A 23,089-nucleotide genomic window follows, 5' to 3' on the forward strand; every position below is an offset into this window, starting at 1 on the left:
TTGAGACGCATATCTACGGGGTGGACCATCCTCCAAGGTAAGCGTTCTCGCCTGCCGTATGTACAGGGATAATCAGCTGGGACTCTAATTGTTGCTCTACCGTCTGTCCCCACAATTGGGATAAACAACACAGGGGACGGGACACTCAAGAACAATAATGCCGAAACAAGGGTGAACCCTGAATTAACAGGGGGACAAAGGATCTTAACAGCGAACCTACAGGGGTAATCCAAGGGCAAAACGATCATCTTTTGCCAAGGAACTTAACATGGATGAGGAGAATGAGAGGAGAGAGGCAGCACTCTCCCTTTTTGCAAGAGCACCTGGAAAAGCGACGACACTCCCAACACCTGTCCGGGCAGATAAGAGCATTATGGACAGATTGAGACGGTATGAAAAACTGCACAAATTAGAGGTATCCAAATGGTGGGAGGCAACATCATTACAGGACTACCTGGACAAGAACATGATACCCAGAGGATTGAGAATCTACCTGATTCCATCTTATGACTCCCTAGACCCACAGATGCTGGAAGACTGGTCTGATAACGCCACAAACAGCTCTAGAGTGATGATGCAAATCCTAATTAAATACGCTTGGTCGGACAGAACCAAAATCAAGAAGGAAATAGAGGAAATTGCTGAAGAATTAAACAAACACGAAGAACAAGACACCATCATCAAGTTTCTTGAAGAGATGAAGAAACGACTAAAAACTTTAGAAGACGATATCAAGAAGAGAAAACAGTACAAACTACACAGAGATTGTGGCGATTACGAATCAGGGAGGATTCTTACACACAGTAAGAAATATGACCATCTTTATGAAAAACACTTACAAGAAAAACATTTACAAAATGATCAGGCTACTCCCACCAATGAGGAAGTTGCTACCGAAGAAGAAGACACTGCGGAGTCCTTGACGGATATGTCAGAACTAACCGTGAGCTCAGAAAGTATCAAGTCAACAGATGAAACAGGACCAAAGAGGAGTAATTTTTTATTACAGTACCGGTTCATGAAACAGAACCGGGAAGGAACAAGATCGTCGACAAGATTACAAGAGAAGAATCAAGCCCAAGCCCAGAACACAAGAGGCAGACCAAGAGGTACCAGGCAAAGAGGAGGAAGAAACGACAACAGAGGAACAAGCAGCACAACAAATCAAAGGCCAGTGGGAATAAGAAGGGCCCAAACAAAGAGGAAATAATGATGGACGACAAACAGGTAAATAAAACCATAATTAATTTATCGGATAAACAAATAAGCATGAAAGTGAAAAGAATATTATGTTTGGGACTATCATTCTGTCCAACGAAAACCATGAACTATGTTGACGACAAGATTGACATCTTCAAATTTTGTAGAAAGTTGAAACTTAAAAAATGGCATAAAATGAAACCGAAAAAAAGTAAAAAACGCCCTACTGATGATCAGGAAACTGACAATGAACAGATGATCATTGGTGATATAGATAACTTAGTTGCCATTGATGAACTCAATACCACTGAAGATGAACTGAATCTTAGCACTGAAGCCAGGAGAATACTGGATGCTTTAGAAATCCAGCACAATCAAGCTGCCAACACAGATTTCAAACCCAAATCCACATTCACCCCTAAAATGAACCATGATAATATTGACTCATTTCAAGACCAGATGGGCAATGAATTACTGGAACTGAGTAGAAGTAACCAGATCAACAGTAAAAAGAAAAAAAGTTAAATATAATTTAACGGTGGCCCAAAGAACGGCTGTACAAGATCTGGCTAAAGACCCCAGTATACTCATTCGTCCATCGGACAAAGGGGGAAACATCGTGATAATGCCTAGAGAGATGTATGTGGCAGAAGCCGAACGTCAACTATATGATGGACAGACATACAAAAAAACTAATCGAACTGAATACAATAACAGCATAAAAAACATGTGGGACAAACTGAATGAATGGAAAGATAGAGGCTGGCTAGAATGGGAAGAATATTGTTTCCTTAAAAATGATTATCCTTTGTTGCCCATTCTGTACCTCCTCCCTAAGGTGCACAAATGTATTGACAATCCCCCTGGAAGACCCATCATCTCTTCCAGGGGATGTGTTCTGGAGAATGTCTCAAGATATATCGACCATTTTCTGAGGGATTTTGTCATGGATCTCCCCACGTACGTGAGAGATACTAAGGATTTTCTTGACAAAATCAACCAAGTGAAGATTAGCAAAGGAGATCTGCTTATAACTATGGATGTAAATGCTCTTTACACCATCATTGAGCACAACCAGGGATTGGAAGCATGCGCTAGATACCTAAAACAAAGAGACATAAAATTTCTAGGGCACACTACCATGCTGTTAGATATGATAAAACACTGCCTGGAAAACAACTTCTTCTGTTTTAATGACGAGATCTTTTTGCAAACCCACGGCACCGCGATGGGTACTTCTTTTGCGCCGAGTCTGGCGAACCTCTTCATGGGAGCATGGGAGGCGGATATCAAGAATGACACTAAAATGCAAAGTGACTTTCCGAAGGTTAAAGTATGGCTTCGGTTTATTGATGACATTTTTGTCATCTGGTCAGGCAATAAATCGGAAGCCATAAACTTCATCAACAAACTAAATCAAAATAATTGCAATATCAAACTCACAAGTAACATCAGTGAGAATGAGGTTGAGTATCTTGATACCAAAGTGAGCATTACAGACAACACCATCAGAACTGTATTATTCAGAAAAACCACGGCAGGTAACTCTCTGCTTCATGCAGAGAGCAACCACCCTGAAAATTTAAAGTGGAGTATCCCCTACGGAGAGTTACTCAGAGCGAAAAGAAACTGCAGTACACATAAAGATTACCTGGCAGAAGAGAAAATCATGACACAGAGATTCCTCCAACGAGGTTATCCCTTGTGGGTGATAAAGAAAGCAAGCAAAAAAGTGTCGGAGATTGAGAGAGAGAACTTACTTGAGACAAAGAACAAGGAAGATGAAGAAAAGGACAATATCACCAGAGTTATTCTCACTTATAATGGGAATTCAAAACAAATTCAAAAAAGTTTAGTGAAGAATTGGAACCTTCTAACCTCTGATCCTATAATAGGAGACAGTCTACCCAAACGCCCCAGCATAACTTATAAGAGAGGACCTACTCTTAGAGACCTATTGGTTAAGAATGACATCAGTACCATCTCTGTCTCTAGAGGCATTGATTTACCGGGCTTTTTCCCCTGTGGCCACTGTAAAGCCTGTGCCAATAGCCACATGAGGAAGGAATTTTGGAATCCCAGCATCAACAAGATGCAACAAATCCAACAATTCCTAACATGTACCACACCATTTGTCATCTATGCCCTGACATGCCCATGCAACCTATTATATATAGGAAGCACGACACATATGGCGAAAAAAAGAGTGTTGGAACACACCAGAGCTATCAGTAACCTAGATCAACAGTACCCGATAGCACGCCATTTTGAGAGCCATCACTTCTCTGACCCCAAAAAACTTACTTATTTTGTGTTGGAGCAGGTTAACACAGGTCCCAGAGGAGGTAATCGCTTACTTAAATTAAGACAAAAGGAATCTAAATACATAATTAGCCTCTGCACCCGTTACCCTAAAGGGCACAACATGGACGAAGAATACAATGTACACTTGCAAGAATGAAATTTGTCTGTGCAATGTAATTGAATTATTTTTGGAAAAGTAATTTGCATTTTATTCATGGACTTAAGTACACCTCTCTTGTCCTTTTCCTTATATTCTCTATCCTCTCTGTCTCTCTGCAGATAAATCCAATCGAGTGAGATGTCTGAATAAGAATCACATGAATCATCTTGAACTGCACAGTGAATCTCCTCTCTTATCCTCTTCTATCTTTTAAATAGAATTGTACTCCTATCTGTAATTATGCACCCGAGCTTAGAATTGCACGTGTGGTATGCAGCAATACACACACAGCTACTACACAGGCGCACCAAACCTTTTGGGACTCCAGTAACACTAGAGGGGGTAATTTGTAGATCAATTATCTATTCCACTAACCAGGAATAAATACTACTTGGACACTAACGCCAACACACTAGTTGCGTGCCGTCCAAGGGGGCTTTTTATCTCACTAACCTGAGTAGTGCATATTCACATTGCCGGAGCATAACATGGAGCCTGACGAGTTGCACATCAACACCACATTATTAGCGTGCAACTCGCTTCTAACTGTACACTGAACCATAATATGTGTGAGTGCATTTACATATTACGATGCGATCTCTTTGCTCCATAGACCGCACTATAATTGTTCGTGTTTACCCCTCGTTGCCATGACTACATTCCTGCATGACGTACACAGGGAGGAGCCCCGTAACTCAAAATATTAACTAGTTTACCTTCAATCCCCAACAACTAGGGAGTTTTAGGGCATGAGACTATATTGTGTCATTTAACACGATGTCTTGCATTTCCTTTTTTCTTGATTTCACATTAAGAACATTTTTTAGATTTCACGGAAATATGTGTGTTGTTTAAGGTAAAACCAAAGTGGTAATGTAAACTTTTATTTCATAATGTTCGAGTAGGAGAATGCTATTAATTCACTCCTACTTTCGGAATATGGGGCGAAAATTATGTGGTTTACACCAGCTCAACATGGCCTCCTGTTTTGCACTAGTTTAAATGTATATCATGGACTTAACATAACGAGTCCCTCCTTGGTGTCTAATGTGTAATTAACATAAAAAATGTAATGGAACTCGGGGCATATTGTGTGATCAAGCACTCTGTGGAGTGCGAAACGCGTCACGGAGAGATTTATGAAGCAATAAATCTTTTTTCTTGGTAACCCTGGAGTTTGCTGTGTGATCCTTATCCGAGTGCTCGAAAGGAACGCCGCTACGCTTTGCATATATATATATATATATATATATATATATATATATATATATATATATATATATATATATATATATATATATATATATATTATATATATATATATATATATATATATATATATATATCCAACCATTCTCCCATCAGGAAAACACGTAAACGACACACCAGGAGTTGCTGTGCTTGAAAGTTTAATTTGGCAGCAAAAACAAACAACGCGTTTCACCTCACGGCTTGATCACGTTTGCTGTGAACTCCAAACCTTAGTCCTTTTACATCATCAATTAATTATAATAGAAATAGGACTAGTTGTGCACACCTATAAGTGAAAGTGATGCGGACATGTTGGAACAGAGGAAATACATCATTATATGTCAGTCTCCATTGTAAAATAAAGTTTTAAGGTTTCCATTGGGGCAACAGATCACAATTATATTACTGTGTATCCGAAATACATTTACATCTTATTTGACAGTTTAAACCAGAAACATTAGTCTCATTGAGGGGATGGCTACGAATTATGTAGCGTCCTAACGGTACTAATCACCTTTCAACAGTGTTGCCCAAGTGGGCGTAAAGTACGAATCCTTATGAATTACACCCAAATATCAGACAGAATATCAGATTCTTTTCAGAACATCAAACAAATGACAAAGAAAAAGAAAAAGTTCAAATTAAGCCCAAGTGGGCACAATCCGTATGCCAACTCGTGGACATACCAGATGACCACATGTTTCTCAAGTGAGTCCCAAAATTATCTACAGGGTGATCTTGTACATTCAAATGTTCTCTGTCTTTTGCAACCAATTAAGCCCAAGTGGGCACAATCCGTATGCCAACTCGTGGATATACCAGATGACCACATGTTTCTCAAATGAGTCCCAAAATTATCTACAGGGTGATCTTGTACATTCAAATGTTCTCTGTCTTTTGCAACATATATTTGGTTACTGCCATACTGTCGTTTAATCAATTAATCGAAAAAAGTCTCTTCCATGCCACCTAAAGTAGTTATTTCAAACTGACATTTCTGAATGTAGCTGTTCCAGTGTCCAAAATTGTCCAAGACAAATACTGTGAATTAAAAACAGATAAATTATTCCACAATATTCCATGTACAAGCTGATTCTCATTTTTCATTTTTATCTTTCAAGGTGGATAGAAAGCTCCTCATGATTATTTAAACCCTGAGGAAACTTACTCTCAAAATCGATAATGTATCTGGATTCCATTTTGCGCAGGCACGTCTTTCTATCCCCACCACGTATACCCAAATCCACCTTGTCTATCACCACCATTCTAAGTAGATTTTCGTCTTGAAAATGGTTTTCAAAAAAGTGTCTGGCCACCGGGTATTGCACATTATGATTCTTAATGGCTCTAAGATGTTGTAACACTCTTTCTTTTGCTTTTAAGGTGGTGCTTCCAATATACAACTTATTGCAAGGACAAATAAGTAGGTATACACAGTACATAGTATTGCATGTCACATTTTTCTGTATAGAGAACATTTTCTCAGCACTAGGTACCATTATCTCTTTTCAATTGATGCTGTTGCGACATGCTTTACATGATCTGCAACATCTAAAGCCCGATACATCTGTGGGTTTTGTAGTACTAGTAACAGAGTTCGGGCTAAGTTCATCTTTCAAAGATTTACCTTTTCTAAATGTGACCTGTGGATTGTGGTTTAGGTGTGTTTTTAGATGTTGGTCAGTTAGCAACACATGCCAGTGTTTGTTGAGAATCTTTCTCACTGCCGTGGCCTGGCCTGAAAATGTGGTGATGAATCTAATATTGGACTCGGTGTTGTTAGCCTTGTTGGTATCCAAAAGGTCTTTCCTTTCTTTGGTGTTTACTCTCAATACGGCCCCTTGTATAGTTTTATTCTTATACCCACGTTCTTTGAAGCGTTTAACCATTATTTCTTGTTCAGCTTCAAATACCTCCTTCGTGCTACAGTTACGTTTAGCACGTAACAGTTCCCCATAGGGGATGCTGTCAATGAGGTTTCTGGGATGCGCACTTCTTGCATTGAGTAAGCTGTTGCCGGCTGTTGTCTTTCTGTAGAGACTGGTGGTCATCATAGTCCCCTTTATCTCAACACAAGTGTCCAGGAACTCAATCTTAGATTTATGTATATGTTCTGTAAATCTGAGATTCATTGTATTGTTATTTAACTGGCACACGAATCTTCTGACTGATTCCTCAGTGCAGTCCCAGATCAAAAAGATATCGTCGATATACCTAAGCCACAGGACAACCTTGGTGTTAAAATCGGCGATCTCGTTGGACACCTGCTCCTCCCACCAACCCATGAATAGGTTGGCATAACTGGGGGCGAAGCAGGTGCCCATCGCCGTGCCCTGTGACTGTCGGTATACCAATTCATCAAAAATGAAAAGGTTGTGTTGGAGACAAAAGTCAATTAGCTCTAGCAACATATTGGAATGCTCAAGAAATGCAATGGACCTTGATTTTAGAAAGTGTCCCACTGCTTGCAAGCCTAAGTTGTGCTTAATGCATGTATATAGGCTATTCACATCTAAGGTAACCAAGATGTAGGTTGGCTCCCAGACAATACCTTCTATGCTTTTCAGGAAATGCATGGTGTCTTTAAGATACGTGGGTAAAGCTGTTACAAAGGGTCACAGATAGTAGTCAATATATTGGGAGGTCTTTTCAAGAAGTGAACCCATAGAAGATACTATGGGTCTCCCTGGTGGATCTGTGGCATTTTTATGCACTTTGGGGAGAAGATATAAAATGGGGATTCTGGGGTGATCACACTTGAGAAATAGATATTCATCCCAGGTAAGTAGACCCTTGTCTCTGAAATTTTGTAGTTTAGTTTCAAACAGATTTTTAGTTTGCCTAAAATCAGAAAATGAGCTTGGCTCATAGTAGTTTGCATCATCTAACTGTCTGTGCCCTTCTGACAAATATTTGTCTCTGTCTAGAACAACCACATTGCCCCCTTTGTCCGCATGGCGGATAACAATATTACCATCCTCTTTGAGACTTTTAATTGCTTTGTGTTGTTCAAATGACACATTTTTCTTATTATTAGGCATACGGTCAAATCTCAGTTTTTTAAGGTCTTGCAAAACACCCTTCTCAAACACTTCAACTGCCTCACACATAATCTGAGGAATAAATTTAGATTTTACTTTGAAATCACTCCCTGGATTTACACATGTTTCAACATCATCATCACACAGGAATTCATTGCCATCAATCCGACCCGAGGAAATAATTTCCATCAGTTCAATATCATTAAAATTCAAATTGTTTTCAGGATTAGTTTCCACCATCGGTGGAGGTTTGGGAGGGTGGGTTTCGAACCATTTTTTTAGTTTCAACTTCCTTGAAAAATAAATCAAGTCAATATATATATATGCGGTCGCCAGTAGGTATATATAGTTAGGATTTTTTCTCTATGGGATTTTTGAAAATTTTATGTCTAATAACTTTGGCGTTTGAGGACGGAATTGGCTGAAATTTTCAGGAAAATGGCACATTTTGTTTCTGAGCAGCTCCTGAAAATTTGGGGGTGTTCGTCAAGGGGGGGCCGAGCAAAAAGGGGGGTCCCAAAACGCGTTTTTCCCATGTTAATTTCCATAGGGCGGTTGGCCTCACTTTTAGCTCGAACGGCTGAATGGATTTGCACGAAACTTGGCAAAATTGTAGGGACTGTTAGCCGATGTGCCTTTGCTAGGTCTCAATATATGTGCTCCAGTGGATTTTGATAAATTAACGTTCAAAAAAATATATATATCTGTAACAGCGTCCCGGGTAGCGCTCCGGTTCGCGTACTTTTCGCGTAACGGAACTTTGCGAAGCGAAGATGATTGGCTCTTCGGTGTCTGTCAACATTCTAAACAGTCCGTAGCGGCCGCCATCTTGTCTCTCGGTACGATCGAGAGACAAGAGGAGGCCAAAACGAAGGGGGAAATGACCATAAGCGGGCATAGTAGATCCTCCCTGACCCCCTAGGTTTGATGTGGAGGCTTTAAAAGGGCCCCGCGGGGCAAAAAAAAAAAGTCGTTTTTTTTTGCGTTATCAATAGTGTTGTCCGTATTCCCAGTCAGTACCCTTCCCCGCCCGCCATGTGCACAAAGACCGCATCAGTGTAAAAAGACACTCACAGATTGTCACTCATCCATGGAGTTACTCATACATCTAGTCAGTCATGCAAAGAATCAATCACACCTCCATTTCCTCAACTATACAGTTATACACACCTTACTAATTCAAACATATTCTAACACATATTTAATCTCCTATACGATCCCTGATACAAGTTCACAATGATCCATATAGCCACTCACACATTCACTGGCTCGTATGCACGGTTATATATGTCAACTCTCACATGTACTGTGTTTTACATATGTACTTACTTTGACATGTTGCACTGAGATATCCATTCACTCACCAATACACTCATGCACACAGTCAACCACCCATGCAGCTGTTTCCACATGCACTTTTGAACCCATACATCTAGTGAATCAACTGCTCACACATCTATGCACAGAGTCATACACCTCCCAGCCACTCACACACATACTTAGACTCCCATACAAATACTTGGGCAACCAATGAGTATTCCATATAGTTACTATAGCGCTTAGAGACCCCTGGGTGATAAGGCGCTCTACAAGTCTAAAATACAAAATACAAATACATATAGCTACTGATTAACACATTCAGCAGTTTACAGAACAACAGACATAATGATGCACGAATTAAGACAGTTTAGTCACTAACCCATGCACTCAGTGAGACACATTTAATCACTCACTCATACAGTCAGTCATGCACCTACTAAATTCTTCATCCAGACACTTATACATCCACTCATTCTTCAATATGTAAGACATATTTTAACTTTACAGAAACATACAGTCATTGGATAATGTCATCAGTGATGTCATTTGAGTTGTCATCAGTGATGTCATCAGTGATGTCACTGACCATGTCATGAATGATGTAATATGTGACATCATCAGCAGTGGATTGCGGGTGCGCGATATATAGTTAGTGCAACTAACTATATATGGAATTTCAATGGTTTTGTGTGAGTAAAATAAGGTTTTGTAAATGCTAATTCCTAACTATATATGGTCTATAACCTATGGTTTTTTCAGTGAATATATATATATATACATCTGACACAAATTAAGGAGGATAAATGGGGAACATGCAAGCATTCTACAGAGAACCACAATAACAAGTCAGGGAATAAAAATGTCATGCCATTAGAGGTCTGTTAGTTCTCCATACAGATTCTGGATCGCAATGCAGACTTTAAAAAGCCTACTACAAATGGTATACAATCTGGTTTCAACAGTTGTAGGTGAAATAGGGCAGGGCGCACCTGAGTATAATTCAACTTCTTTAAAAGTGGGATTACAAAGTATATGCGAGGAACATTGTAAAAATGACAGAAAAACATAAAGTGCAGCAAATCCTGTGGAGACACTCCATCGCAGCCACAGGATGCTAACACCTGTCCTCTACAAATCCCCTTTAGAACAGCTAAAAGCAAGTGAAAGTAATCCAAATAAAACCTGACCAATAAAAACCTCTCATGTGATGATAGAGGTCACGAAAGATACAGTTCAAGGGAGGGAATAGTTTTGAGCATCACATTACGAACGCTATGTTTTTCCAATTCAATGTAATCTCTATCAAGCTTTTTTAGTGTCATAAAGGTCGTCTTGACATAACCCACACGCTCCATGGTAATTAGATCAGGTTTTAAAAATAAATCTGGCTGCTCCAGCTCTTCAAAACAACCCTTAATGTATTTTAACCACGGAATTCGTAGCATGAAATCCAGGCAGGTGGTTAAGAACTAAATCTCCGTTCAACCAACAATTGAGCCAGAGCAACAAGGGGCCCATAGCCAGGTTGTCACTAATAAAAGGCAACCCCACTTCTTCGTGGACCACCAGGTTAGAGGTACCCCATGGCACTCCAAGGAGTCGTTTTAAAAAGATGTTCTCCACCACCTTCAGGGCATCAGTTGCTGCATAGCCTCATAATCCACTCCCATAACTTGCAATGGCGACACTTTTGGACTGGTATAGCTTCAGCATTGCCGCCACAGGGCGGTTACCCATTTAAGTGGCAAAGTTGAAGATTGCTCTATTTGCCCTTGTAACCTGCTTCTTGGTCCTCTGAATAAGAGGCCCCAATTCAGTTTGTCGTCAAGCAGGACACCCAAGTAGGAAAATATTGCTGTCAGAGGCACCTTTTCACTACCCACTTTAAAGGGATACTCCTTCTTTGGGCAGATCCCGACCTCCATGATGTAAGATTTAGAATTATTAATTGCTGGGTCACGATCCTCCATGAAGCTCCAAAAGGTGTCAAGCAGGGTCTGCAGGCCCCTTGCTGTTCTAGCAATGAGGACAGCATTGTCCGCATAAAGCAGGACAGGCAAACCCCAACAACCCACTTGTGCAGGTCATTAATATATAGATTAAATAAAAACGCGGCCAAAATGCATCCCTGCCATACACTCTTCTCGATATTAAAATACCTTGAGACACGGAGATCCTCGGCATATCTGATGTTAGCCTTGGTGTCCCGATGCAGATCCTCGAGGAATCTAACCAAGTTATCCTCCACCCCTATGGCCCTCATGGATTGCCACAATTTCCTCCGATTGACACAGTAAAAAGCGGAAGATAAATCCATGAAGGCCATGTAGAGTGTACCTTGGTGGGCGATTGTATATTTCCTCAGGATCAGATATAAATTAAGGCATTGGGATCAAATGGATTGCCTTGAGCGGAACCCATATTGAATATCTGCGATTATCGCGCTCTCCTCCGCCCTGGAAGCTAATCTTTTCAGAATTACCCCACCTACAACCTTGACCACAGACTCAAGGAGCAAAATCGGTCTGTAGCCTCCCTGCCGTACACCCCTTTCGATATTAAAATCCCTTGAGACAGGGAGATCCTCTACATATCTGATGTTAGCCTTGGTGTCCCTATGCAGATCCTCGAGGAATCTAACCAAGTTATCCTCCACCCCCATCGCCATTATGGATTGCCACAATTTCCCCCGATTGACACAATCAAAAGCGGAGGATAAATCCATGAAGACCATGTAGAGTGTACCTTGGCGAGCGATTGTATATTTCCTCAGGATCAGGCATAAATTAAGGCATTGGGATAAAATGGAATGCCCTGAGCACAACCCATATTGAATATCTGCAATTATCGCGTTCTCCTCCGCCCAGGAAGCTAATCTTTTCCGAATTACCCCACCTACAACCTTGACCACAGACTCAAGGAGGGAAATCGGTCTATAACACAAAGTGCTAATACAGTACAATTGTTGAGGTGCCCCAGGACTCCGGCGAACAATCCTGGCCGCCACATTGAACACGGCCACCAGGACTGGAGCCAAAAAACATGGGTTTGCTATAAAAAGGTCTGGAGGGATACCATCCGGGCCTGGAGCTTTATGGCAAGATAGCCCTATGATGCCCATCTCGGGATCTATGACGTTACGGTGCAATACCCTTATGGATCTATGACGTTACAACGCGTTATTTTACAACGCGGACCGTTACAACGCAATTTTTACAACGCAGGTACCATTACAATGCATGCCATTACAACGCATGTCATTACATAGCAGATACTATTACAACGCATGCCATTACAACGTGAGTATAGGTAAGTATATCTTTTTAAAAAAAAATTAATTAAGTTAATTTAATTAATTTAAATTAATAAATATAATTTAAAATTTTTTAAAACAGTAATTTTTTTAATTTAATTTAATTATTGTAATTTAATTAATAATAAAATTGTAATAAATTTAATTTATTGTATTTAATTTAATTAATGTAATTTAATTAATTTATAAATAGTAAATAATATAATTTAAATTATTACAATAAAAATAATTTAAATTATTGTAAAATAATAACTAATATAATTTAATGAAATATAATTAATGTAATTTAATTAATTTATAAAATGTAAATAATATTATTTAATTTTAATAAATTAAATAAATAAAAAAAGGAATTAATTAAATTTTATTTAAGTAATGTAATTTAATTAATATTATAATTGTAAATATTGTAATAAATTTAATTTAATTTAATTTAATTAATTTGATTAATTTAATTTCTTTAAAGTCGTAATACCCCTGTACCCCAAAAACAAAACCCAGCCCTAAAACCCAAAAATACCCCTGTACCCCAAAAACAAAACCCAGCCCTAAAACCTAAAAATACCCCTGTACCCCAAAAACTAAACCCAGCCCTAAAACCTAAAAATACCCCTGTACCCCAAAAACCAAACCCAGCCCTAAAACCTAAAAATACCCCTGTACCCCAAAAACCAAACTCAGCCCTAAAACCTAAATATACCCCTGTACCCCAAAAACCAAACCCAGCCCTAAAACCTAAAAATACCCCTGTACCCCAAAAACCAAACCCAGCCCTAAAACCTAAAAATACCCCTGTACCCCAAAAACCAAACCCAGCCCTAAAACCTAAAAATACCCCTGTACCCCAAAAACCAAACCTAGCCCTAAAACCTAAAAATACCCCTGTACCCCAAAAACCAAACCTAGCCCTAAAACCTAAAAATAACCCTGTATCCCAAAAACCAAACCCAGCCCTAACACCTAAAAATACCCCTGTACCCCAAAAACCAAACCCAGCCCTAAAACCTAAAAATACCCCTGTACCCCAAAAACCAAACCCAGCCCTAAAACCTAAAAATACCCCTGTACCCCAAAAACCAAACCCAGCACTAAAACCTAAAAATACCCCTGTACCCCATAACCCAAACCTAGCCCTGAACCCTAAAAATACCCAAAAACCCAAAACATATACCTCAGTACCCCAAAACATATACTCCTATACTCATACTTATTTTTTAAAAATTACTTAAATTAATATATATGATTAATTTTATAGAAATACATAAATTAATATATATATATTTTTTTTATATTAATTAAATTAATAAAATAATGTAAAATAAAATAAAAAAAATTATATACTTACCTATACTTACGATGTAATGGCATGCGTTGTAATAGTATCTGCTATGTAATGACATGCGTTGTAATGGCATGCATTGTAATGGTACCTGCGTTGTAAAAGTTGCGATGTAATGGTAGTGCGTTGTAAAAGTTGCGTTGTAACGGTGCAATACCCCCATCTCCGCCTCTTTCTGCTCAAATGTTATCGGGGCATACATGTTATTCCTAGCTCGGGGTTGATCAGATACCATCTTGCCCTTAAAAATGGATATAAAATGTGCCACCCATTCATCCTCAGTTTAATTTGTTCCCATTGCTCCATCCCTTGACTTATCCAGTAGGGGGTGATTAATGATGCCCCAGAACCTAGAGCTACTTGCTAGAGTGCTGGGCTCCAATAGTTCTCCCCAGATTTACTCCTTCAATTCGCCCTTCCTAGATGCCAATGCCCGCTTATATATGAGACGTTGGGCACTGATCAAAGGTTGGTTTCTCAGGATAATTTTTAAGGCTTCCTTTAAGAGTCTCGCAGACTTGGAATAGCAGGCGTCAAACCATCTAGGTTTGGAGGGCAGTAATTTATGGGAAGGGGCACTTAACAGAATCCCTACCTTGGAGATAATACCAGCAAAGGCATTGGACACCGCCAGGACGGGTGCCTGGGGACACGCAGGATGCGATCTCAGATGCACATTTAATTTTCACCTCGCTGTAAAATGAGTCCAAGGCAACCTGGGACCACTTTATGCAACACCTTCCATCCGTAGATCTCATCCTGCCCGGCACCAACCCCCTATCCTGGCTTTATAACAGCCCCCCCCCAGATGTGCACAGATGGGATTATGATCACTAAATGCACTATCCAAAATTACAAACCCTCGTAGGTTACTCAGTAAGCCAGCTGAGATCAAAATATGGTCAATAAAAGAGCCCTTATACTGACTTTTAAACGAGGGTACAGGCTGTTTAGTAAGCGGAGGGGAGAATGCCATCAAGGGAAGCAAATCAAATAGGTTGCGCAAATTACTACGGCATCCCCCTGTGCAGAATGCTCGAAGTGAAAGTCCTGCATCCTTGCAAATCCCAGCTCTCTCATACAAGTGGTTGACGGGTCACCACAAGGATGGATGTTAAAATCTCCCCTTACCATGAGGCTATTAGCGACAGAACCACACAACTTCCTTATCAGGCTACTTAGCTGGGCCATTTTACACTCCACCTGTACAGCCATATTATTATAAAAGTTAATGATTCCCAGGCTATTCCTTCCTCTTTCCAGGATGATAGCTTGAACATCTTTACTAACAAAAGGGAGTTGCTGGATCTTGCAGGTCACTGCCAATGCTATAAATATGGCCAAACCGCCACTAGCTCTACCATTCATTGACGGGGATGCAGGGACAAAAAGGGCATTATAACCCTCCAAGGATAGGTTACAGTCTACCAGCCAGGTCTCCTGTAGACAAATCACAGAAAAGTGCCTGATGAACTGCACCCACAAAGGGTCCTGGATTTTCCCTGTCAGGCCTGCAATGTTTCACAGCAGAACATTGTAAGTAACCTGGTTGAGCTGCTTTCTTAGGGCTCCCACCAATAAGGATGCCAGCTGCTGGGGACTGGACGTCTCTAGCTCCTCCATGCCACCAGACACAACATCTTGAGTAATTGGGTGAATAGGCTCCTGCTGTTGGGTTAAGTCTCCTACTGCCTCAGGCTTCCAATGCAGTCAATCACACTCTTCCAGCCTTAAAAGGGCTAAGAATCTGTTCGAGAGCTCCAGCTGGAGAACCGACTGGTGCCCTTCCGATCGCCCTACCCCTCCAAGTTGTTGAGAATGACCCGCCCCCAACACCACAGAGAATCTTTGAGCCTACCCATTAGGAAACACATTTGAATTCAAGCAACTTCTAGGGTTGGCCTTATGGAAAAAACCCAAGGGGACGCCTTTATACCGTAATCACTATAAGTGGAATTAAGATAAACATTCCGAAGGATTCTATCCACAAGGCAACTGCTATTAAAGTTCACAATAATACAGTCACCACTTCAGGTTTCTTCGAGCTCCATATCCACCCCACACGGCACACCATAATAATTTTATGTTCCACCATTGGTCCCATAGAGCTATTACTTGATAACCAATAAGTTACCTTATTTCTAAGTAAATTTTCTTGCAATCCCTGGGGAAGTGGCGGCACGTTTGCCAAAATTACTACCAGGGTCTTGGATTGGGGTGGGAGATCAACAACCGCTAAGTTCTGATTAGCAGAAATAGGCGGTCCCTGAGGATCAGCCGAGGCTCTTCCTAACCTCTGTGGAGCCTGTCCCTGTCCAGTTATAGATCAGTTCCCAATGGAAACTGGTCTAACAATTGTGCTGCCAGCCATACCAACTATGTCATTAGCAACCACTTTACACTACAGTGTTGGGTACTATTGGGAGGCTGGCATTCTACTGCTTCTACAGGTAGAGGAATAGAGCTTGGCGTCATATTAGCTGCGTTCAAATTTGAGGGCACTAATTTAGGAATAAGGGAGGACTCTAAAAGATTCTTTTGTTCTACCAAGATTTTCTCAATGTGATTTAGTTTGTCTACAATGGGTCTCAGCCTATCATTCATAATGCAACTCATGGTAGATGTAAAGGCCTACAACATATCCTGATTGCCTATATAATCCACAAACTGAGCACCTAACTTCGTTTTAGGAACAGGTTTAGGGGGTACATTTAGTCAGATTTTTTTAGCCTGCCTGCCTATTGACTTAGACTTCCTTTTAGCACTCCCACTAGACCTAGGGGCCCCCTTAAGATTTTCTAAAGGGCTTGCGTTTCCAGGCACTTTCTGGAGCATATGATTCAAGATGCCACCCGACCCATCGGTCCCCAGCGGGGGGCTGATGCACCACTCTCCTTATTCGCAATGATCACAGTGGGAGAAAGTACTCTACGGGGTGCCAGATGGGAAGAACCCTGCGTATGAGATAGCACTTCAATGAGCTGAGAGGTGTCACTCAGCCCAGGGGATGATAAAGTACTCAGGGATTCCGTAGTGATTTCCCTAGGTGGAAGGATGGCCCCCCCATGAGAGAGAATACGCCGTTTTGAGAGAGATCTAGAAAGACGCCTATTCACTAGTTCAATTTCCCTATCGATGACAGAGGCAGCTCTTATCAAAAAGTCATCCATCGCTGTAGCATTGGCACTCTTGGCAACCCTCACCCCCTCTTGACATACTTGAGTCTTCCTTCTCCCCATGGTGCACACTCAAAATACACCCCCCTGCACCTGCTGTAAGATGATAGCCCAGGTACTAGTACAATACCAAAGCCCCTTAGATGTGAGTCTATTTCCACTAAATGGGGCTGTACCAGTACGCCTCTGAAGGCAAACCACTTCAATGAATACAAAGATCCAGACCACAGGAAAGTTACTCCACAAATTGTAACAAGTTATTGTGCATGGTTATAAATGCTTCACACACTGCCTCTGAGATAGGCCTGTCTGCTTGTGCTACATTACCACAGAGTTGAGCGGGGTTCTCAAATGGTGTAGCCCCTTTTCTCTGACTGAGGAAGAAGGGTCCCTATTTGGACCACGGCGCCAGCCGCTGCCAACTAGAGAGGCCCATTTCTAACACTGGCGGTCAGCAGTGAGGATCAGGCCTTGCATTTATGATCCACATACAATAACTGGCGTACGCTATTAGTGAGTGTAGGCCTAGGCGCAACCACATTCGGTTTGATTTTGTTCTATTGTTGATTGGAATTGCCAGTTATTTCTACAATGGTAGGCCAACGTCCAATGCTTCCGAGGATCTCATCTTTGAGGAAGACAGGTTAGAAACCTACACTGCCAAACAGCTAAAGTATTTTTTCGAGCGATTCACAATCCCTGTTGCGGGTCTCTAGAAAGGAGGAGTATCAGAAGTCCCTTAAGGCCTGGTTAGAAGCAAGAGAGTCCACTAGGAATGAGGGAGCGATTGCTGGAGGGCAGCAGGATGAAGACGTGAATTTAGTGGGAGGTAAAGCACTTTCCAATACAGGTTCTAGTGTGTCCTCAAAGGGTCAGTCTCCAGAAGAGATGGAGGACAGGGAGAGAGAAAGGAGGCACAGTTTGGAGATGGCCAAATTGGAAAGTCAGAAGGACCTAGAGAGTAAAAAGTTGGATATTGAGAATAACAAGTTAGCAATTGCACTTGAGAAAATGAAACCTGAGCATCAGAGAGTATTGAAGGAGTTGGAGATCAAGGCTAAAAGTCTAGAGATCTCCCCCTCTGGTGGCAGCATACCTTTAGTACCCACTGAGAATAGAGTTTAAATTACCCAGAATGTCATCAAGGATTTCCATAAGAGTGAGGATATTGGGCAATGGTTTGCTGCATATGAGATAGCTGCGATGTACCAGCGTGTCCCTGAGAAGGATTGGGGAGCGGGGTTGTGGGGACGCTTTGTGAGTGAACGGAGGGATACCATGTTGGATCTGCCTAAAGGGAGCAGGATGGTGTATGCCCATATGAAAGAGGCCTTGATGACGCAATATGGTTTGACCCCAGAAATGTACAGGCAGAGATTTAGAACCTGTAAGAAATGTGAGGGTACCACTTGGGTTGAACGGGTGTCTCTTTTTTGCAGAGCCATGGCTCGGCGGGTAAAGGGTAGCAAAGTGGAAACTTTTGAGCAATTGTATGATTTGTTTGCATGGGAGCATTTATCTAGTAACTGTTTTCCAGAGCTACGCCAGCACCATGCTGATAGCAAGCTAATTAACCCTAGGAAGCTTGCTGAGGAGGCGGACAGCTGGGTGAGCACCAAGGTTCACAAGGGTCCTGTGGGAGACTTTGCCTAAGGTGGGCAGGGTCCCCAGCAGAGAAGTGGCAGGGGACAGGGGTACACAGAGGGAGTTCCAGAGAGGGCCCCAAAGTAATTCCCCAGGGAACCAAGGAGTGGTGTCCCAGCCTCTCCCTGAGAAGAAGCCAGTGCCCCCGACAGGTAGGTCTGTTCAGAGGGGGCAGCTTACTTGCTTTAAGTGTGGTCAAGTGGGCCACCGATATTATGATCCCCAGAGGGACTCTAATGCATCACCCCGTGCGCCCCCCGCCAGATTGCCAGCATAGCCCTGGGAGTGGAGGAGATGGGTGCCCTAGGTCGGTGGGATCCAGTAGAATTGACCCTTGCCTCGCTAGGAGCCTGCTAACACTAAGAAATACAGGCAGTGGGTGACCATCAATGGCCATAGGGTGGAGGGTCTGAGGGACACATGAACTAGTGGGACTGCTGCCAGCTCCCAGTTGGTGTCCAAAGAGCAGGTTGTCCCCCTTGCATTCTGCCCAGTAGTGTCAGCAGACAACTCAGAGAGCCAGTGTGAGATGGCTCAAGTTCCCTTTGAGTGGGGGGGGGGGGTCTCAGAAACTCTTCAATTAGCTGTGAGGCCAGCCATGCCGGTAGACTGTCTGTTGGGCAATTATTTAGAGATTTGCATCATTTGCCTACCGGGATATACGGCCAATTGTAAGTCCCTTCTTTAATTAGTCAGATATGTTTTTCATAGATGTGTTTAGTACTACACCCACATCACTGACACAACCTGTTGCTACCTTTTTGTCCTTCATTCTTTTAGATTTATCTGCAATGTGATAGCGATCTTTTGACCAGTAATTGTCTATCGTGTACCCGCACGGACAGCCGTACCCTCAACCCTCTTCTTTTTTGAGTAAGTGCCATTCAAACACAGGGTGTGTTCGTAGTTAATTGCTATGATTTGTCTTCTTTCATAAATATTATATAGGTGTTTTCTCTGTATTTAGGACCTCTGGTGAGCCACATTTTCACACGAATTCCCAGCTCAAAGGAACACGCTGGATGTTCAATTACGTAATCACCAACCAGAATATTTTTGCATTCATTACCTTTTGACAAAATTTCACTATCCTAACACATAGTATCCCATTGCCTCTAGGTGCTCTATCATAGTCCTGATTAAGACCCCACCCTAAGGCTGAACTCATCTAGTTCAGTTTATATGGGTCGAAACGTCCAGATTACAAGCCAGGACAGCTGTAATTTACTGACAGTGTTCATGCACAGCTATGTAATATATTTGGAACAGCTGACCTTTGTTAAGGCTGGATCAGTATCACCATGTGAATGGTATGGATATATGTCACACTACCCTGTCCTTGTCCACTACCCTCACGTCTCCACATTGTTCACTGTCACTCCTCTCTTCCCGTTACCCAATCCTGAGCACCAATTAGTGTAAATATTTGTTAATATTTGTACCATCGTAGGAGTGTTGAGAAACTGCGTTGCCAACAGCTTAAAGTCATAACTTTTTTACAAATAAATTGCATTACTTGCGAATTTCACTTTGCAAATTGGTACTGTGGATGCAACTTTTTGTTTTTCTTTTAATTGTTGTGTACTACTTGACCATTTCATTATTGTACTGTAGTATAGTTAGTTGGCACTGGAAGGGTTATTAGGTAGGGTAGATTTTATTCTTTGGGGTGGCCCAACCCAGCTCTTTTTAGGAAGTCGCCGGTATCTGATGTGTTATAAATAAGGATGAAATGTATTAACTAGGGTATTCTTATTGCATTTTTCACAAACGGCATGTAACTATATATTTTAGGCATGAATTTTGTATATGACTGTTTTCCATTTTTTACAATTTATGATATCTAGTTCTCTGGGTAATTGTTTTTTTTTTTAAAAGAGACCAACTGGAAAATCAACTAAAAGTTAAATCTTTGAGTTTATTTTTAACTGAGTGTGCTCATTGGGTAATTTCATGAAAGCTTACACCCTTTTTTCTTAACCAGAAGAAAGCGCCTTGGAACTGGGGGATGCTGTACATCTAGAAGCAAATACTTCATCCTGCCCTGAAGATTCCTCCCTCTGGTTTGTTCAGGCATTGGTTATTTTGATTTTGGTGGGACAGCGTCGCTCTCTATTTGTCTGCAATATCTTCTGCATCCACACCCTTTAAATGTTTACTTTTTTATAAAAAATCAAGTAGGTTTAATGCCTTGTTTTGTAAAACATTTGCTATTTAAAGGAAGGCAGGCACCATCATTTGTGTTCTTTTTTCCTATTTGTGTGTTGTTGGCTGGCCCGGGCTTAGGAGTAGGGGGTCTTTGTGGGATGAAGTTGTTTTAAGGAGTAATATTTACACATTTTTGGGATGTTTAAGGTCTGGAATTATAAGATACATTTTCAGCATTTTTTTGTTTTGTGTGTGGATGTTTTACAGATGTGTTAAACATTTACTCTATTGTTGTTTCACATTAGGGGCCCAATCTGACCTGCAGTAGGACTTGGATGTAGTTTCCCACATTGTCACTACTGCTATACTAAATTATTTTAATAACTTTAGGGGCACATGTATGCCCTTGTACTAAATGCAAACTATAAGATTTCTTTCTGCATGTACCTTTTGGTGGCTAGTGTTGAAGTAGCTCCTGAAATCTAGGCCCATGAACCCACAAATGTTTCATTGTCCTACGTTAACTTCTCCTCCATTTGCGTATCCATTTTTTGTGAGGTTGCCTACATGTGAAATGGTTAATGCTGTGTTTTACTTTATATATGTAAACCTTTAATGGTATGTTGAATAGGCAATTGATGTTGCCTTGGGCATTTTGTGTTGGGGTCATTTTTAGGTTTAATCAATTTTCCTTTCTGACACTTCTGATATACTGGTGGTGGGTAAAGGGCAGTCCAATGTGTGGGCATAGACACATTTTGGGTAAATAATATATATCTGCATAATCCTGTTCCTACAATGTGACAAGAGATTGTGTGCAGTAAAGGTGTTACAGACGGGATATAGCCACCATGTTCTTTGTTCATCATATTTCCTTCTTTGATGGGGATGGACATTTTGTGTAGCTAGTGTGTGTGTTTGTCAGATGCCATAATGTTTTCTTTGTTCTCTATAGCTGACCATGTGGCAGTGTACATTTTGAGTAGTCAGTGTATGTGAATGTGAGTGTATGTGAATGTGTGAGGTGGCCAACTTGTTTTTGCTTTCTTCATCTACTTTTTTCTGTCTAAGTGGCAATCAACATGTTGTGATGTGTGTGTGAATGCTGGCCATTTTGGCTTTGATTTCCATGCCCCCTTCTTCATTGATCAAGTGACGGATGAGCTAGCTACAATCAATGTGTGCAGCCAGTGTACGTTTCAATCATTTTACTCTACTTAAAACAATAAAAAAATTTCTAGGATCAGTAAAAGAAGAAGCCCAGGACATTTTAGTTTTAGTTTTTTTCCTGATATATTTATTTGTGCTTGTGGCTGATTGTAGGACACAGTTATTGTTTTTCATTAATCTATTTGAATTGTGCTCACTCCTCACCTTCTATAGGTTTCCACTGTGCTCTAGAGAGACACCAGCAATTATTCAATTAATTTATTTTATTTTTGCCTGTCTTCCAACACCAATAGGGTACTTATGGGCCTTGATGTTTGGCTGTTTTGCTCCTGGGCCATGGAGGATCACCAGATTAGATTCTTCTGTGTAATGTCTAGCAAATCAAAATATGCATATGTATCTTACTATTAAGCCTTTTTCAAGGTGATGATGACTTGTATGACATTGGCTAGATTTCTCAAGTTGTATTCATTCCCTGCTTTATTTTTACTGCCTGCAGGTGCACACGATGTCACATCATGCTTAATACGGAGGCTGAGAGAAGTCTGCCAAGTGGCTGACAGAGACACCAACCAGAGTACTCTAAGGGCTCCTACTTGTGCTAAGTGCTAAGTTTCTCTTTTTGTTTGAGACCTGTCTCAAACAAAAAGAGAAAAGGAAGGTTTATAAATGTTGTGGAAGTGAGGAAGGTTATGATGAGCCGGTGCTTGATTAGTGTGGAGTGTGGTACAGAAGAAAGACAGCACACCTCTATTGAACCCGTTCTTAGTCATTTAGTTCCATGAATACCAAATGTTTCCATCTTTTCAAGACCCCAAAAACCTGCAGCAACCACACCCCCACTGCAGTCATAACCTGCCCTAGAATAATACCAGCAAAAGTACCTAACTCCACCTCAATAGGTTCTTCAGGCTTTGGCACCATAAAAAAGATTTCCTCTCTAGGTTAAGATTTATTTACACCTAGGCCATATGAGGAGCACATCACATGCTCAAATTGCAAACTGCAAAGTAAGTCAGGTGG

Source organism: Lissotriton vulgaris, chromosome 3_1 (genome assembly GCF_964263255.1).
Source record: "Lissotriton vulgaris chromosome 3_1, aLisVul1.2, whole genome shotgun sequence".
NCBI lineage: Eukaryota > Metazoa > Chordata > Amphibia > Caudata > Salamandridae > Lissotriton > Lissotriton vulgaris.